The sequence below is a fragment of the Triticum aestivum genome, chromosome 7D, assembly GCF_018294505.1.
Source record: "Triticum aestivum cultivar Chinese Spring chromosome 7D, IWGSC CS RefSeq v2.1, whole genome shotgun sequence".
Taxonomy (NCBI): Eukaryota; Viridiplantae; Streptophyta; class Magnoliopsida; order Poales; family Poaceae; genus Triticum; species Triticum aestivum.
The window spans coordinates 584,785,087-584,792,800 of record NC_057814.1 but is presented as its reverse complement, the minus strand read 5'-3'; positions in this window follow the sequence as shown (position 1 = coordinate 584,792,800).

Sequence of the window (7,714 nt, the reverse complement as noted above, 5' to 3'; positions counted from 1 at the left end):
TGAGTTGGTAGTAGTTCTACTAGTAATGTAACAGTTGTAATCTCCACAGTCCTGCGTGTCTTGTGGGATACGACTTGGTGTGTATCACATTCCGGAGGTGTAGAAAAAATAATGTATAGGAGCTTGGAATGCCTCTGATGAGATGTATCGTCTTTCATCGTAGTTGTACCTTAGCCTGGGCTTGTACTAAACTATGTATGGCGTGTATGACCGTTGGTGTATGTATGTAGCTATGCTACCATGTCATACTGATGGTCATCTCTGCATTCCGTGTTATCCATTACATTCCGCTTTTCCCTATCAAGATTTAGCCATCCTCGTCTAAACCACTGCTTTGTTTCTCCTAGGATGGTTAACACCCGCAACAACCCTGCTGTCCAGGCGCAGGATGAAGCCAATGCAGCCAGGGCGGAGGATCTGCCCCAACCGCCTTCACTAGCTGAAGTTATGCTGGAGGCAGAAAGAAACAAGCGTGAGACTAACCGCTTGCTAGAGCGAATTGAGCAGAATACTGCACGTCACCAGAGGAACGACCTGGTGTCCATCAACGACTTTATCAAGCTGTACCCACCGAAGTTCAACCACTCCGTCGAGCCCCTTGATGCGGATGATTGGCTTCGCAGCATCACCCATAAGCTACGTTCTGCCAACGTAGCCGAAGCTGATAAGGTTACCTACGCTGCCTATCACCTCGAAGGCCCTGCTAGCCTTTGGTGGGAGAACTTTGAGGCTATGCGCCCAGCTGGCCAAATCACTACTTGGGCTGAATTCAGTGAGGCTTTCCGTGAGCATCACATTCCGGAGGGTCTCATGGATCGTAAGCGGGAGTAATTCTGCAACTTCACCCAAGGTAGACTGACCGTGGATGCATACAGCCGTGAGTTTGGAAATCTAGCACGCTATGCTCCTGAAGAGGTATCCACCGACGCCAAGAAGCAGGCAAGGTTCCGCAAGGGACTTAGCCCTGAGCTTCGCCGTGATCTTCGTCTGCATGAGTGCACCTCTTTCCAGAAGTTGGTCAATAAGGCCATCAGTGCCGAGACAGGACAAACTGACTATGACGCTACACGCAAGCACTCTCGTGATTTTGGTTCCTCATCTGGCTCCGGATCCCAGAAGCGCCGGGTCTGGATTCCAAATACTGCTCTGCCACCCAGGTTCACTCCGAGGCCATCCTTCGAGGCGCCTCGCCCCAACCAGCAGCATGCACCGCCCAAGGTTTATGGTGGCCCCGCTGCTAATGCTGCTCCACGCCCCAATATTGTGACATGCTTCAAGTGTGGAGAAACGGGTCACTATCTGCCCGAGTGCCCCCGAAACAACCTCAATCAACCTGGACAGTCCGTTGGCCGTGGTAAGCCAGTAGGAAAGACTTACTACGCCAAGCCAGCCACCGCTGCACGTGGCCATGTCAACTATGTTTCAGCTGAAGAAACTCATGAGGATCCCAACGTCGTCCTTGGTACGCTCCTTGTTAATTGCCATCCGGCAACTGTTCTTTTCGATACTGGAGCATCTCATTCATTTATCTCTGAGAGCTATGCTCGATTACACAACACCACATTCTGCGACATGCCCACTTCCATGGTAATCCAAACCCCTGGTTCTAAGTGGCAAACCTCTAAGATAAGCCATGGCAATGAAATTCTTGTTGACAGACTGGTCTTCCTTGCATCACTAATAGCTCTCAAATCCTCGGACATAAACATCATCTTGGGTATGGACTGGATGTCAGCCCATTATGCTAAAATTGATTGCTCTACTAGCACTGTTCAACTTACCCATCCGTCGGGCAAGACAGTCAATGTTTTGACCCGAGTGTCTAAACGTCAGCTCTACTCATTAAATGCCAACCCTCTTCCAGACCTCGAAGATGTGCCGGTAGTCCGTGACTTCCCGGATGTCTTCCCTGAAGAACTGCCAGGTATCCCACCTGACAGGGATGTTGAGTTCGTGATAGACCTCGTTCCAGGAACCGTCCCAATCTCTAGAAGACCCTATAAGATGGCACCCCTAGAGCTAGCCGAGCTTAAGAAGCAACTCGATGAGTCCTTGAAAAAGGGTTTCATCCGTCCTAGTTCTTCTCCGTGGGCTTGCCCCGTCCTCTTCGTCAAGAAGAAGGATGGTACGGATCGGATGGTTGTAGATTACCGACCTGTCAACCTAGTCACAATCAAGAACAAGTATCCGCTTCCCAGGATCAACGACCTGTATGATCAGCTCGCTGGATCCTCAGTCTTCTCTAAAATGGATTTGAGGTTGGGCTACCATCAAATCAAAATCAAGAACGGGGACATTCCTAAAACGGCCTTTGTTACTCGTTATGGCCAATACGAGTATACAGTCATGTCCTTCGGGTTAACCAATGCTCCAGCCACCTTCTCTCGGTTAATGAACTCAATCTTCATGGAGTATTTGGATAAATTCGTCGTAGTATACCTCGATGATATACTCATCTACTCCAAGAACGAGGCAGAACATGCCGAGCATCTAAGGCTAGTACTAACAAAACTTCGAGAGCATCGCCTTTATGCTAAATTCTCCAAGTGTGAATTCTGGTTGCCAGAAGTGACCTACCTAGGCCACGTGATCTCTGGTAAAGGTATTGCTGTCAATCCCGAGCGAGTTCAAGCCATCCTTGACTGGACTCCCCCTGAAACGGTTAAACAAGTTCGGAGTTTCCTTGGCTTAGCGAGCTACTGCCGTCGCTTCGTCGAGAACTTCTCCAAGGTTGCTAAACCTCTAACCGAACTCCTCAAGAAAGATAAAAAGTTTGAGTGGACCCCACAGTGCGAGTTCAGCTTTCAGGAACTGAAAAGACGCCTGACATCTGCCCCCGTACTCATACCACCAAATTTTTCTAAGGACTTTGTTATCTATTGCGACGCCTCGCGACAAGGACTAGGTTGCATACTCATGCAAGACCGTCATGTGATTGCCTACGCTTCCCGACAGTTGCGTCCACATGAGGATAATTATCCCACACATGATCTAGAGCTTGCAGCCGTAGTCCATGCACTCAAAACATGGCGACATTACCTTCTGGGTAATCGTTGCGAGATTTTCACCGACCACCAGAGTCTGAAATACATCTTCACCCAACCAGATCTGAATCTCAGGCAAAGACGTTGGGTCGAGTTGATCTCAGACTACGACTTAGAAATAACTTACACCCCGGGCAAAGCCAATGTCATGGCTGATGCGCTAAGCCGTAAATCCTATTGTAACAACTTGATGTTACAACAAAGCCAACCACTTCTCCACGAGGAATTCTGCAAGCTTAACATTCACATTGTTCCTCAAGGATTTTTATCCACCCTGGTGGCGAAACCTACCCTTACGGATCAGATCATCAAAGCTCAGAAGGTAGATCCGGGGATCTCCCGTATTAAGAGAAACATCAAGAAAGGAGTTGCGGATTGTTTCTCCGTTGATGACCAAGGTGTCGTGTTCTTTGGAGACCGTCTAGTGCTTCCCAAGGTACGCAACCTGAGGCGATTGATCCTTAAGGAAGCTCATGAATCTCCTCTCACCATTCATCCCGGTAGTACTAAAATGTATCAAGACCTACGCCAGAGGTTTTGGTGGACTAGGATGAAGAGAGAAATTGCGCAATACATTGCTAACTGCGACGTCTGCCGACGTGTTAAAGCAGAGCATCAACGACCTGCTAGCACCCTTCAGCCTCTGGCTATTCCTGAATGGAAATGGGATAAAATCGGTATGGATTTCATTACCGGGTTTCCCAGGACCAAGAGAGGGAATAATGCTATCTTCGTTGTTGTTGATCGTCTTTCCAAAGTAGCCCACTTCCTACCTGTTCGTGAGAGTATAACCGCTAGCCAGCTAGCAGACTTGTACATCTCCCGAATAGTGTCTCTTCATGGTGTTCCATTGGAAATTAACTCAGACCGTGGAAGTCTCTTCACCTCTCGATTTTGGGAAAGTTTCCAAAATGCCATGGGAACTCGTCTCTCTTTTAGCACCGCCTTTCACCCTCAATCAAGTGGTCAGGTAGAACGAGTTAATCAAATTCTGGAGGATATGCTCCGAGCTTCTGTCATCTCTTTCGGCATGGATTGGGAGAAATGCCTCCCATTCGCCGAGTTCGCTTATAACAATAGTTATCAAGCCAGCTTGGGCAAAGCCCCTTTCGAGGTTCTCTATGGACGAAAATGTCGAACGCCTCTTAACTGGTCAGAAACCGGGGAAAGACAACTCTTTGGCCCGGATATGATCCAGGAAGCAGAAGAGCAGGTTCGCATTATTCGTGAGAAATTGAAAACAGCCCAATCTCGCCAAAAGAGCCATTATGATCGCAAACATAAGGCTATGACTTTTGAGGTTGACGAGAAGGCTTACCTTCGGGTGACTCCTTTAAAGGGAACCCATCGATTCGGTATCAAAGGCAAATTGGCCCCTCGCTACATTGGACCCTTTCACATTCTTGCCAAGCGAGGAGAAGTTGCCTACCAATTGGAACTACCTCCGCATCTTTCCAAGGTTCATGATGTGTTCCACGTATCTCAACTCAGGCGTTGCTTCTCGGATCCTATCCGTGGAGTGGACCACGAAACGCTTGATCTCCAAGATAATCTCACATATCGGGAATATCCCGTTCGCATCCTTGATCAAGCCGAGCGTACCACTCGACGCCAAGACATCAAGTTTCTCAAAGTTCAATGGTCACACCATTCCGAGAAAGAAGCTACCTGGGAAAGGGAGGATCGTCTTCGACTTGAGTACCCCACCTTCTTTCCAACGGATCCTAAATCTCGGGACGAGATTCTTTTGAGTGGGGGTGAGTTGTCACATCCTAGTTAGTTCATGCATTAGAGTGTTGCATCATGTCTACATTTCACAGAAACCTGAAATGGGGATGCCAGAAACCCCCAGCACCCCCCCTGGAACAACTAGGGTTTACTAAAATTCTTTTCAATGAACCTGAAATGCCCTCCATAAATGTTCACCACCTTTGGTCTTGGCTAAAACCTTTGCCAAAAATGGTTTCATATTTCTGGAGGCCATCTTGGATTTTTGCACAAGCCATAAGCATTTGCATTTGGGCATTTTAAATGCTATAAATATTTTCAAATGCCCAAATAATCTTGAAGGTATTTTTAGGCTGTTGGGAATAATCTCAAAGGTGCCCCAGAATATTTTCAGGATTTTTCCAAATGAAATAGTATTTTTACTATTTCAAAACACAGTACAGAAATAAATAAAAAGAGAAAAGAATAGAAGGCAGAGAAACTTACCTGGCAGCCCACCTGGCGGCCCAGCACTGTGCTGGCCCGCGCCAGTCAGCTGCCTGCTCTCGCCAGAGCAGGCAGAGAGGTGACGCCGGCGAGCGCGAGCTCGCCACCGCGCCACCTGCTTGCCGCCCTCGCCGCGGATGAGCTGGCCGACCTCCCTCGACGCGCCCCGAGCCCCTGGACATCGCCATTCTCCCCCATCGCCTCTCCCTCGCCTTCTTCCCACCATGGCCGACGCCGCCGCAGCCACCTCACCGGAGTAGCCGCGCCCACCGTCGACCTCGTGCCGTACCACCATGTCCTACAGCACCGCCGTCGCCCACTCCTACGAGCAAGCCGAGCCCCGAGCGCTCGGTTGCCCCGAAGCTCCGCCACCGACCTCGCCTTCGCCACTCACCGTCGGAGATCCCCTCCGCCGTCGCCACTGCTACAGCTCGTCTCCGACCTCGCCGCCTGCTCCGTCGCTACCGCCGTGAGCATGGCCACCTTCCCATCCTCTCCTCTCTCTCTCTCAAGCTCTGTAGCCACCGCAAGAAGCTCACCCGTATGCGCCGCCGCACGAGCTCGTCGCCGACGAGGCTCCGGCCATCCAATGGCCACACCACCGTAGCCATTAGCTTCACCGCAACGCCAGGAACCCGTAGCACCCTCGCACGTTCCTCGCCATGCTCTCTAGCTACGGCTTCAACCACGCCCGTACCCCGGCAGCCGCACGGCTCGTCGCCGGTGTCAATTCCGGTGACCCCGAGCTCCACTACCACCACCAGTCGACGCGGCTCGCCCCCAGCTACGCGTAGGTACTCTCCGCCGTCCTTTTTGTCGTCGGAGGAGGGAACCCGCACTCCACCGCCGCGTCTGGACGTCGCCGGCGGCTAAACGCCGGCGAGTCAGCGTGGTTTGACCACGGGTTGACCCCCCAGGGTCACTGACAAGTGGGGCCCGCCTGCTAAATAAATCTGGGTTAGAGTTAAAACTAATTCTAAATAACTAATTACCTAACAGTGACACTGACACAGGGGACCCACACGTCAGGTTTGACCTGGACGACCCCGTTGACTTGCTGACGTCACACTGACGTCAGGCTGACGCAGTAAAGCATTTACTGGAATTATTCTTATATTGGAAATTCCAGAAATTATCACAAACTTCAAAAAATCATAGAAAATAATCTATAGCTCAGAATGAAAAGATTTATATATGAAAAATGATCAGAAAAATCCATTCTATCCATATGTACTTGTTTCATGCATGATTAAGCAAGTTAACCTACTGTTTTATACAGAACAAGATAAAGCATTAATATGGGCCATTTATGAACTTGGAATTTGAATCTTTGATTCAAATTAGTCCAAACCCATCTGGTCTTAGTTGCATTAGCCCGACACATCCATCTTGCCATGTCTCATGCATGCATCATATTGTTGCACTTGCTTGGTGTTGATTGTGCTTCGGTATGCTCATCGTGGTAGGTCCTGCCTCCGAGGATATTCACGAGTATCCAACTGAAGGGCAGTATCCCACCACCACTCCGTCAGGCAAGCAACCCATTGATCATTTCGATACAAACCCATCTTCTCGCTTCTGCTCTCGTTTACTGCATTAAGACAACGCGATTCAAACTGCTGTGTGTTGCGGTAGTTGAACCCACTTTCCTTTGCATGACCTGTCATTGCCACAGTAACTAGATGAAACCCACTAGCATGTGTAGGAGTTGATTGAGCCATGTTGTGTGTTCCTACAATGCTATGCTTGCTATGCTTAGAGTTGTGTCAGGTCTGGCTCATCAGGGAGATGAACTAGAGTGAAAGTGTGTGTGTCGGTAAAGGGAGTAAAGTGTTGAATACGATTTGGTAAAGGTATCGATGGGAGGCCATGTAGGAGTACATGGTGGGTTGTTTCATTGAGACCGTCCCTAAGAACTGAGATCCGTATGCGTGATTTAAGATTCAGCTACTACCACACATTGGGCCCGAAACCAATGGACCCCCTCGGCTTCTTATTCACCCTTGTCCTCTGTCCAGGAGTTGCACGTAGTTTCTGGTGTTTGTAGTAAGCTGGAGGCCGTGGACAGCGCTGACCAAGGGGTGGGCTGTGATGCGGTAGGCTCGTGGCACGGTGTACCGAGTCGCCCGTTTGGTGTCCGGGAACCCTGCACACATCGTTTGGGGCCGTATGTGGAAACCTCGGCCGGACTCCCTGCGGATGGAACCTAAATAGGCGATAAACCTGGACTAGAGACTCGAGTGTTTAGGTAGGCTGTGGCTGACACCCACGTTGGGCTTCCGCTTGAAGGTTGCCGAGTACACGTCGTGTAGCGACGATAAGTGGTGAGAGCGTGTGTGACGAAGTACACCCCTGCAGGGTATGAAACTATTCAAATAGCCGCGTCCGCGGTAAAGGACTACTTGGTCGCTTATGCAGTTCATAGACAAGTAAATGGATACTACTAAAAGCCTCAA